General features: G+C 34.2%; 1 protein-coding gene and 1 non-coding gene across 2 annotated transcripts in view; both read left to right on the top strand.

The window, feature by feature from the left end:
• Positions 1-12,621, top strand: part of Htr2c (5-hydroxytryptamine receptor 2C) — a 239,871-nt gene that overhangs the window by 15,276 nt on the left and 211,974 nt on the right. The gene's annotated exons all lie outside the window — the stretch shown is intronic.
• LOC125614318 lies at positions 1,485-1,612 on the top strand. The gene has a single exon (XR_007344930.1). It is a non-coding gene; the product is annotated as a small nucleolar RNA SNORA35 (small nucleolar RNA).

The following is a 12,621-nucleotide window of genomic DNA, read 5'->3' as shown; positions in this document are numbered from 1 at the left end:
TTTTTTTTTTTTTTTTTTTTTTAACTTTTAACCAAGAAGGGACTAGAATATCCCCTGTAGTTCTCCTATTTCTGAAAAAGTTTTGATATTCTATTCTTTTCTGTTTCAAGTAGCTAAGAAAAGTCCCAAACTTAACTTTGGGAAAACATCCTTCATCATACAGGAGGGCAGGAAAGATAGAAATGGAAACATTTTATAAATTTATATATATGTATATATATATAAATATACAATTTATATTCATAAAATTTTAAAGTTTGAAAGAACCAAGCATTTGTAGGAATGTGAACCAACTGTATCTCTTTATACATTGTAGGCAGAAGTTCAAAGTTGCCCAACTACTTGGAAAAATGTTGGCATTCTCTCCTGAAATTGAATTCATAATGCATATACAATGTATTATTTTAATTTTAATGTTTAAATAATGAAGTATTATATCAAGGGAGTCATGGGTGGTGAGATGCTAATGGTAATTCACATACCATTCTGTGCACTTGAGGCCAGACCCTAAGAATTTAAAGGCAACCAGTCACCCAAGTAGGCATCATTTAGCAAAGTAGTATGCAGGGCTAAGGCGGAAGTAGAGAGGCATAAAAAAAGGCTTGTTTTGTTGGGAAAACTGTTCTATTAGAATAGTGTTTGGTTCATACAATTTTCAGTGAATGTTTGCTGACCTAATGAAGCAAAAAAAAAATGGAGGAAAAAGTAATAATTATTTGAGAGTGCCTGCTTGAGGTGGCAGAGGCTCAGTCGTAACCAAGAGAAAATAATGGGAGGTGCATCAAATGGCTAGTTTTCCCATTTGTCCAGTGGAGAATGTGAGTTCTTTCCAGAATCACATAATTCAAGGACAGTGATCTAAAAATTCTTGTCAGGAAATGTTAGCCAATTCTAAATAGTACTTCCACATTTCAGCCCATTTAAACAATTAGGTATAAAGCAACTTTTCTTTTGTAAAGAGGGAATTATAAGGAGAGTAGAAATGTGTGGACTTATTAACTAAAAAATGATTAAAAAAAAAACTTAACCATGTTCCTCACAAATGGTAATTTGAAAAAGAGAAAGAGAATTGCCTGTAGCAAGTAAGGAGATGTTCAGTTGTGACAGTTGTGATTCTTCATTAAGCAATACTTAATGTTAGACACTTGACGGAAGGAGCTCTGCAGGGTTTTCTTTTAATTCTCACAACAATCAATAAAGTAATACTGATCTCATTTGACATGAGCAAAGAGAGGCCAAAGGGGCTTGAGTGACTTTTCCAAGGTCCCACAACTACTCAGTGGCAGAGCCTGGATTCCGAACAGAGAGACCTGCCTGATTCTCAATTCATAGTCCCTTTCCTTGAAGTTGACCCTCATGTGTAGCCACCATGATGAATGAATACAGCAAGGAATTCTGAGATGTTTGCAGGCTTCTCTCCACTCCCTCCCCCAAGCTTATTCCTCTGCATAGAGCAAGGGTCCCAACCCCAGCTCTGTTGCCTACAGCACTGGCAAGTGACCCATTGGGCTCCCACCTGACCAATTGGGCATCGAGCAGTGCAAAAGCAAATCCCTCCAAAAGCTGGGAGAGTCACACTGTGGGCTACTCCTGCATGCGGGTGGGTACATATCTCTTGGGTCCTGTGACCCTGCCTAAGAAAATTGAGGGGGTGGAAAAACAAATTAAATCAAGCAGCTCAGTGACTATTACTAGATAAAGATGACTATGTCCATCTCAGGCTAATAGCAAATACTCAATGTTATCCTTGCTATTACTTTATTATCATCATTACTAGTTATGAAGCTCTTAGTTTACACTAATGCCTTTTAGACTCGGTGTTGTAGTCCATAAAAAACGTTTGATGCTTCTGGAATGATCTAATTTCATCATGGTGATTACAAGAAAATATAAACTCATTTAAATTTTCTGACAAATTACTCATTAAATGTGAGGAGGATAGAGAAAGAAGTGATTTTTCTCATTTTTGATATGATGAAAATAAGATTATAATTATCTTGCAAAAGTTGATTCATATATCTTATCTGTTCCAGATTCCTGACAAATTAGCCTTCCTCACCTTCTTCATCCCCTATAAATAAACAGTAGGCTTAGACCTAGTGCTAACCCAATTCCCTTTCCAATTCTTACAAGTTACAGCTACATCCAAGGACCATTCTTGGCCTCTTGAAGTAAATAAACTTCAAGATACCTTTGAATACTCAAGTCCCCACTAATCTCTCCTTCTAGCACATAGTTTGGTAATGATCAATTTCTCATTTTTAGTATTCATTTATTATCTTATTAACTAATGGGTAAATTCTTTGAAAGCAGACAGTCTATATTCTCATATATCTTAGCACTTAGTGCTGCACCTAGCTCAGTGTCTTGCATAAAGTAGCAGCTCAGTAAATCATTATTGATGGATAAATTCATGTTTGGTATCTATGAAGTTGGTTATCAAATTTGTAACCAGAACTAAAGAAAAAGCTCTAGAAAATTGAATGCTATAGTTTTAGCATCATATAAAGTAAAACAAGACATTGTTTTGCATGGTAAATAGAGATTAAAAACTCACTTAAAATCTAGAAAAGATTAATTTGTAAAATATGAAATCAATAATAAGTTGTCTAGGTAAAATAATAATGCTGAAAGGAGATACACATTTTTCTTGTATTAACTTGCCTTCCTAGGAAATGGCTTTAAGGGTCCTCTATCAGAAAGAATACAGGCTCTTAGGTCTAACCCCAGGTCATATTTATGTTCTGATAACTAAGTCAACATTGCAAAAGATTGCACAACTTGCACCTTTAATAGTAAGATTATGATCTATTATTTTTGGACAATTAGATGAAGTATATCAGTGAAAAATATATGTCTAAATAATTAAACCCTTATTGATCAATATATAAAAACCCAGTAAATATGATACATTTTTCCTAACAATTGGCAAAGATAAACTTTAATGACTTTTATATCCAGTATCAGGATATATTTTTAAAATCATTGTTCTTTCATCTAAAACCTTTATTAGTACTATTGGATGAAGGACAAAAAGAATTTGAACGTCAAGTTCTTGGGTGATATAAAATGGGAGAAGACAGGCCATATGCCTTCATATAAACCTCCTTGTCCTTGAAGTTCCAAGTCTAGCTTCCTTTTGAGATGAAAATAAATATCTTCTTCCTTAGAAATATGGCAAGGTAGGGTGCTCACATGACCTACTAACTGTGTGAGTAAATGTGGCATATGATAGTTTTATTATTTTACCTTTTTTTTAGTATAGAATAAATGCTATTTGAATATCCCCTCTCTCAGCCATACACACAAATATTCCACTGATGACAGCATGTTTTTTAAAACTTAATTTCTTAAAATAATAAACAGATTTTTAAAACTTAATTTCTTAAAATAATATAATCTTGGGGCTTGTCTCAGAGGTCCATGTGGGTAGGTGAGAATCTGTCAACATAATGTCTTTTTCTCAGCATTTTTCCTGAGGGCAACATGCTATTTTGTTTCCCTTGTAATTATTTTTGCCTATTTTTTCTTCTGCTGATCTACTTTAATTTCATTTGAAACTTGGAGGATGGAAAATGTGATTATTTAGATAATTTTGTAATATAAGCCATTTTTGCAATAAAGAGGATGAATTCTCTTTGCTACCAACATCTGCCTATCATTGAATGAAGTGTTATTTAGTATAGAATGTGATATTCAAAAGAAAGGCCATTTATCTAACAAATGCCTCTTCCCTTGTTGCATCTACCCTATTGCTAGCTTGCTGTATCTGTATCGCCTGTTTGTTTTTTGTGGCTGTCAAGTTAGCAAATTTCTATGTGATGCAGATGGTGTAACTGCTATTGTTCAAGTACTTAAAATTCATTCTGCTGCAGGATGTTTTTATCATTAAATGTCTCATTTAACCATATCAATAAATTGAATTTATGGATTATTCTGTCTAGGATGACTAAAGCTTTGTTATATATCTGAACATAAAATCTATTTATTTATTTATTTGTTTGTTTGTTTGTTTGTTTATTTATTTATTTTTGGTACCAGGGATTGAACCCAGGTGTGCTTAACCACAGGATATCACTAAGTTGCTTAGTGCCTTGCTAAATTGCTGAGGCTCACTTTGAACTTTCGAGCCTCCTGCCTCAGCCTCCCGAGCCACTGGGATTTTAGGCATGTGCCACCATGCCTGGCAAAATGTATATTTTGATATGAAAATTCTATCAAAAGAAACTCTCCCCCCCCCAAGATGTGGTCTCACTAAGTTTCCCAGGCGGACCTCAAACTCCTGGGCTCAAGTGATTCTTCAGCCTTAGCGTATTGAGAAGTTGGAACTACAGGTGTGCTCCACCATCATTAAATCTTGGTAGAAAACAATGTTAAGATTTAGATCATTAAGATGTTCAAAGGGCGGGGCATGGTGGCACACACCTGTAATTCCAGAAATTCTGGAGACTTAGACAGAAGGATTGCAAGTTCAAGGCCAGCCTGGGTAATTTACTGATACCTTGTCTCAAATTTAAAAAAGAAAAGAGCTAGGGGTATAGCTCAGTGGTAGAGCACCCCTAGGTTCAATCTGCAGCACTTGAAAAAAAGAAAAAAAAAAAGACTTTCAAAAGCATTCTCATGTAGCTAGTTATAGATAATATGATGGTAGATATATGGCATAGAATTTTAAGTCATTAATTATATATGAATTTATCATAGACTTTAATTGTTTCCTTTGCTAATTCCTCCATAATTTATTTAAAAATAAATTAAAAATCATGATGTGTAATCCATACTTTTTTTAATAAGTTGTTTAAATTTAGATATATTTTTAAACTTCAAATTTGGGCCTGTATATCCATAGATCCTAATACCATTCCCCCTCATCCATTCCACATAGAAAGCCATCAGATTTTATATTCTACCATTAGAAAGAAATTAGAGGCAAGGCCAATTTTTTTTTTTACTCTCACGTATATTTTTGATATTGAAATGATTAAAGTTGGACCAACAAAATTTTACATTTGACTTTATCCTTACAGTTTTAAAAATAAGGCAATAATTGAATACTTTGCAGAAATATTCATAATAACGTTTAAAGAAACCATATGTACATATAAGAATTTTATAAATAGAATTCCACAACTTGTCATGACTTTTTCATGCTTACTACCTTAGAAATAATCTGATTCAATATAATACACAATTATAAACAATATCTTATAGCTGGACAATTGTATAATCAACAATGGAATGATTCTAATTTAACATGCACTGAGAAAGTTCATTACTATAAGAGTGACCATATATTCCAGTTTTTCAAGAAAGGACCCAGTTTATACTTACTGCACTATTATCAATAGTAATTACTTTGACTCTCAGAAGTATCCTAATTCAGATGCTCAATTACATGCCTATTTTTATGCATCCATATAAAAAGTAGTACATGCTGCCATATATAAAGAAACTGTGAATAAATGACCCTTACCTGGAGGAATATGCAAAACATATTAATGACACTACACACACGCACACACAATATCATTGCATATAATCCCCCCTTTTTTGTAGCAAAACCCTAAATTTGTGGTATAGCCAGTAAGTACTGTCTGTGGGAATTCAGAAAAAAGATGAATGGGTGTGGACTAGTTAGGTAAGGCTAGTTTAATGGAATCATTGTGCTATAGGGTGTTGTAGGCATGAAATCAAATGGACAAAGATACAGGAATTGAAATGAATATAATATAATTTTAATTAATATAAAATATAGTCTACAGTTGATCAACCAACCATGGAAAAGACTGAGTACTCAGAATATATGTTTTCTTGTCCTGGCTTTGCCACTAGTTAACTTTATGTCATCAAGTACATTCTTCCTTCATCTGTAAAATGGGGGATTAGACTGGATTTATTCATCCATCAATTTTTTCATGGTGAAACTACTTTGGGCAAGCACAACACTAAGAACTATGTAAATGATCTTCAAAGCTCCTTTCCCATTCTAACTTTTATGGCAGACACTTTTGTCACCTGTGTTTCCAGTTTCATAGTTATAAGTCAGTTTGGGATCATGTTCTTCTATATTTAAGAACATGTCTTGTGGGGTATGGTGGTGCACGCCTGTAATCAAAGCAGCTCAGGAGGCTGAGGCAGGAGGATCATGAATTCAAAACCAGCCTCAGCAAAAGCGTGGTGCTAAGCAATTCAGTGAGACCCTGTCTCTAAATAAAATACAAAATAGGGCTGAGGATATGGCTCAGTGGTTCAATCCCTGGTATTCCCCCCCCCCCAAAAAAAAGAAGAAGAACATGTCTTGCAGGTAAGTAACTGTAAAATAACAAATATTTATTGTCTTAAACTGAATGTTTTCCTTCCAAGTACTCTTTTATTTCATAATTGGATTAGGAACATATTTTCATTCTCTGTCATAGTGATGCAACCCAGAATGGTAGGGGACTCTGTCATGAAAAGTTAGCATTGCATATTTTCATAGTGAAAGCTGCAGTTGTGCTACAAGTAACTGAGGTTACAGCCAACTCAGCTGGGAAGCATGAATGTCATGCAATGTTCTTCTTTGTCCCTTTTCACAACTGAGGGCATTTCCCTATTTGTTGGACCTCCCATCCCAGAAATCTTTGCTCTTACTCCCAATGATAATCACCTAACAGGAGAGATCATGCTCTCTGGAGTGGAGTGATAGCAACTGAGCAGCAAGGAACTCTACCAAGTCCAAGAAGTTGAGATGTCGTCTGTGAATCCAGCTGGTTCAAGGCTGCAGGCCCATTTCCCTTGACAGGTTTTTCTATTGCAGGGAGTGGGGAAAGTGGCCCTAAACCATCAAAATGGATTATACATCACTCTTGATGATATGCATGGACACGCCCCTCTATTAACTGGAGAAGTTGGAAATAAATCTAAGGAGCAGGAGACATTATTTTTACTTGTCTGATATTTATTATGTATTTTTAAATTGTGGTGTGAAAAAAGTGGCTATATATTTATCCATAAATAAAACTAGAGGCTTCTTAATATAGTACATACAAAATACGGGATATTTAAACTGACTCTTTATTCTTTTACCTTTGTTTTTCAAAGAATAGAGACATTTTGAGGGGTATAGGCAGAACAGAAGTGCCAGAATATATTGAATCCAGCCAGAAACCCACCTCTGACTAATGTTTACTTTCAATATTGATAGTGGTGGTCCTAGTGCTAGAAATAGGACATGGGGTGAAAGAATTCAGAATTTTATAAAGAACTGTAAAACTATAAGTAAGAAAAGTAGGGTAATAGATGTTGAATCATACAAGGAAAGCAAATGATGGAAATTTAAACATCAACAATAGATGTTGAATCTACAAGGAAAGCAAATGATGGAAATTTAAATCTGAGGATACTTATTTTATCCATATTATACTTTTATACACAGAACACTTACAAATATTGCTATAAGAGTTTCTCCTTACATTTGGCATAGTTAGGCAAATGAAGTCCTTTGGGAAAATATTCAAAATCATTCACTAATTTAAAACAAAAGTGAGCTGGGCACAATGACACACCCTTAAAATCCCAGAGACTTGAGAGGCTGAGGCAGGAGGACAGCAAGTTTGAGGCCAGCCTCAGGAATTTAGAGAGACCCTGTCTCAAAATAAAAAATAAAAAGGACTGAGGATGTAGCTTAGAGTTAGAGCACTTGCCTAGCATGCACAAGCCCCTGACTTTAATTCTCAGCAACACACATAAACACATACACGTGAATTCTAAGTTATAAGAAATTTCTACTAGTTTTCCACATAGTCCTATCAAAATTTTTAAATTATCAGTTTTTTTTTGTTTTTGTTTTTTTTTTTTTAGAAAAACTCCAGTACCTACATAAAGCCTTAAATCACAGATATGAACATCCGAAAATTAACTGATGGCAGCGAGAAATAGAGTTGTAAGTAAATGGCTGGGAATCTGTCTTTTCAAACACACAGCAAGAGAGTTACAAATCCATCTCTGTTTTTTCTGCCAGCTATATTAGACCATTCTACCCCCTCAATTTATGGAGCACTTAAAACTTTGAAAACTTCTAACTAAATTGAGAGAAATAGGAAAAGGGCAAGCAACAAGCATATGGACTCAGTTGACAATGTGCTGAAATATTAAGTTGCAGAAATCTCTTAAGTATATGTATAAAATAAAAACCAAATTGAAAGTAGATAATTTATTTTGAAAATTAGCTCAACTATTTCAGGGTCTGAAAGCAAATACAATTCAAATCTCTACTGTGTGTGTGTCTCTCTGTGTGTGTGTGTGTGTGTGTGTGTGTGCGTGCGCGTGCATGTGCACTTAATGTTGTTCTGGCAAAATAAGAGTAGATCCAAAATAAGAGTAAGATCCTAAGGATTGGTGACACCTTACTGAACTATCATCACAAGGGGTCTGGCATAGGAAAGAAAATTAAGATGCTAACTCATACTGGCATCTAAAAGGGGTCAGTCAGCCTTAGAAAACTCAAAGGACCCAGACATTGACCAAAGCACACTGTTTTAAAATTGTTTTTTAGTTGTAGATAGACATAATACCTTTGTTTTATTTATTTATTTCTATGTGGTGCTGAGGCTTGAACCCAGTTCCTCATACGTGCTAGGCAAGCGCTCTATCACTGAGCTACCACCCTAGTCCCTGCACTTGTTTTTCAAAAGGCAGTGGCTTTGGATTTTCTGCAGTTAAGAAAGCCAAGATTTCCTAATTACAAAAAGGAAGGAAATTGAATTGAGACCTGTAGTATGGTGGGTATTCCCTTTCTTCCTGAAAAGATACTTTTCTAAGACAGAAAGGATAGTAAAAGATAATTTGCACCCATTGTATTACGTGGAGCAACTAACTGGGACCAATAACAAAGTTATAGATAACTTTGCCTTTTTAATATAAAAAGAAATGACCGATTAAATGGAATGCTTCACTGATTTTTCCTAACAACCCTATACATAGAATTTTAGAAACAGGGAGTACTTTCTCAGAGGAGCAAATGTAAACCTACTGGTGTCCCAAATAATGCAGTGAAACCAACCAAGGGACAACAAGAGTACAGTACAATATAGAAATTCTCAAATTGAACACCGTGTCCATCAGTAGTGATCTTTTAAGTAGAGATTTAACAACATCTGTCACTCTCCACATTTGAAATGCAGAGACATGAAATGTTACGTTACTAAGACCTTTAGGCTAGTAAACATATAGTTCAAGTATGTTGGCAATGGAATCATTGTACAACCTTACAAAGTGATCATTTGTAATATGTTTTTAACCATTAAGTAATGCTTTGTCAATGGTTTCAGTAATAGTCTACAGGAAGAACAAATATCCTTAATATTTGTGGTTTTGCTTTTGCTTGAGTAGCTCCATAAATGAACATTTGATTTGGTATATTTAGTATGAAAAGAAAAATAGTTTTTCTTGTTACAAAAAAAATAATTCTACAAATATTTTGATCAAACTTTCTTTGATTTCCATTTATGTGCTAAATCACGGGAAATAAACATTTCAAATACTGTTTATTGATGATTAAATTGTAAATATCGTTAAATTCTGTTGACAATTTCTTTGAGGAATTTGGTTTTTATAGGAAAAACCATATCATGATCATGGTATGGATATGTTGATTAGGCAATTGTTGATCTTCTCCAGAAGGTTATATTCTGCCATAATACTAGGTGTCCTGGTTTGTTCGGGTAATGTTTTCAATCTAAAAATCTAGGAGGCAGGTGCTCACTTGTCCTCCTCCATGCTTGGAAAATACAGGGAGGAGGCCATAGTGGCAACTGTCACCATGATTGATTTCCTTGGGATAGAAGATTGATCAGCTGGTTGTAATCAATCTCACAACAGTGAAACTGACACACTTAAACTCCTCAAGTCAGAACAAAAGAGTACTGTTTTGAAATTTAAAGATTCATGAAATACAAGATACTTATATCATTTGTTCTAACAACACAATGATCTTTAAGCCATGTGTTGTTCAATGATGATAATGCCATAGTGATAAAATGTAAACTCCAAAGATAAAAATACATAGTGATAAAAGGACTGACATTCTTTGTTTTAATTTTGTATCCAATCTTGTATAATGTAACCTGAAAATTTTTTGTAAGAGTATAAATAGATCTGAGAAGATTAATATATAACCATGATGTTTTACAATTTCTCTGAGGAATTTGAGTTTGAAGTGTACTATAGGTAAAGCTCAAGCCAAAAAATAAGATTGTTTTATGGAACTGTATGACTCTCAAAATCAACATCTGAAGAGATTGTGGTATAGCATAATATTGAAATCACAATAATTACAAAGTAAATATAATAATTAAAATATAAATATATCATTCATTTATTTGACAAATGTGTATATAACATCTAATATCTTCAATATTTTCTATTCATAATCTATTCTCAATCATAATCATCTCAGCAAATCCAAGAATGGAGGTAGTATTACCTTCAATTGACTGCTGCTTAGTTATTATTAGTGGACCTTACATGAAAAAATATGCAATCCAAGCAGAAAGGAGAGAATTGGTATAAATTATAACTTCAAGTTTTTAATTAATAACATGTGATATCATTTATATCAAAAGTTCTTAAAAACCTAGGGTTGGGGATGTAGCTCAGTGGTAAAGTGGGCTTAAGATGCACAGGTCCCCAGTTTCTTTTTTAAGCACTACCAAAAAGAAAATGTTCCCTTGACTAAATATTTCATTTTGAATCTATTATAGGAATATACAGGTTAGCATTGAGGTTTTTTGTTTGTTTGTTTGTTTGTTTTTGCAGTGCTGGCAATGGAACCCAGCATTTCAAGCATGATAAGTAAGTGCTCTACCTCTGAGCTCCATCCCCAGCCCCACAAGTATAGGCAACATGGATAGATGCCATTCAGATGCATACAGAAAGCATATTGATATATGTTTTTATTTAGCTTTGATACATTTACTTAAGTTTTTCATTGGTTTTGCATGGTTTGCTTTATTTGTAGGGCTGCTGTTACTTAACACTTCCTAGCTTCTGTATTTCTTTAAAAAAGTATAATGTAATTTAGGGCATTGCAGATAGTCTTATAGGAATTAGTTTTGTTTTGTTAAATATTTTTTTTTTAGTTGTAGTTGGACACAATACCTTCATTTTATTTATTTATTTTTATGTGGTGTTGAGGATTGAACCCAGTGTCTCTCACGTGCTAGGCGAGCACTCTACTATTGAGCCACAATCCCAGCCCCAGGAATTAGTTTTTAAGAAATTATTTTTATAGAGAAAAATTTCTTGGCCTGCTCAAGAATTTTCAGTTTATTACTGACAGACACATTCTTTTTCTTGTTAGCAATAAATTTTAGCCCCCAAATTTTTGATATTGAACTCCCAAACTTTTGCATGGTGGTATCATTGATGAGTAAATCTAGAAAAAGTTCAATGGATTTTGCAAATAGGATTCATTTTCTAAGAAAATAATTTGAAACAAGGGGACACAATTCTTCAAAAGGAGAAACAATATTATTATTAGTGCATTGGATATGAACTTTGTGTTATCAGATTATTATTGCTTCCTTTTTGGTTTATCATTCCATTCTATATAAGTGAAGTTCCTGGATAATGAGTTTTTTCAGTTCACAGAGCACTTAAACATGTATATCTCTTATTTTTCATAAGAGCCTTAGAAGCTAGGTTACTGATTTTGTCTTAGGGAAGTGAATGCAGCGATATTGATTACTTTGTAGTCTTTATTTTGTCTTCTATAATGTGTTGATATTGTTTATGGAAACTTCTTATTGCCATAATGCTTTGTCAGCTCTTACATAGTATTTATTAATATCTTGAGATAACATGAACCGCAAATAAATTGGAAGATTTAAACTGGGCATCAAGGGGGCGGAAACAGGAAGGTGTGGGAGGGAGTCTTTGAGCTCTGACTATCTGTCTTTTCTGCAAAATCCAAGTTAATCAGATTTTGAACAGGCTCAAACCCTCAGTGTGAAAGTACTTTGCTAGGGAATTATCAAAGCACAAGTAGAGCCCTGAGCTTCTTGCACGGGCTGACAGTTATTAATTACATTTTCTTGAGTTGGCTACATTTTAGGCAATTTACTACTAAACAAACTAAAAAAGTTTAAGTTAGTTTTTAGTCTTAAGGAGACATATAATCCCTCAAAGTACCCACTGAGAAATAACTGCTATATAAGTTGTAAATAAACCATTGTTTGTTTGTTTGTTTTCGCACTGGGGATTGAACTAAGGAGCACTCAGTCACTAAGCCACATCCCTAGCCCTATTTTGTATTTTATTTAGAGACAGGGTCTCGCTGAGTTGTTTAGCACCTCACCATTGATGAGGCTGGTTTTGAACTGGAGATCATCCTGCCTCAGTCTCCCAAACTGCTGGGATTAGAGGTGTGAGCCACCACCTCCAGGAAGAAAACATATTTTAGATTTAAATTCTTAGGCCAGTGTTTTTAGAGGTTTTTATTCCCTTTGCTACATATTCCAACAACAATTGTAGTTAGTGGAATAATTTGGAAGTTTGTATACTTACTTAAGTAAATAGGGATAAGTGTGAGTTTACCTGGTTTTAGGCAACACACACACACACACACACACACACACATATATATAT

This window comes from Marmota marmota, unplaced genomic scaffold, assembly GCF_001458135.2.
Source record: "Marmota marmota marmota unplaced genomic scaffold, marMar, whole genome shotgun sequence".
NCBI classification, from domain to species: Eukaryota; Metazoa; Chordata; class Mammalia; order Rodentia; family Sciuridae; genus Marmota; species Marmota marmota.
The sequence above is the reverse complement of the archived record's forward strand: the minus strand, read 5'-3'. Positions and strand labels throughout refer to the sequence as shown.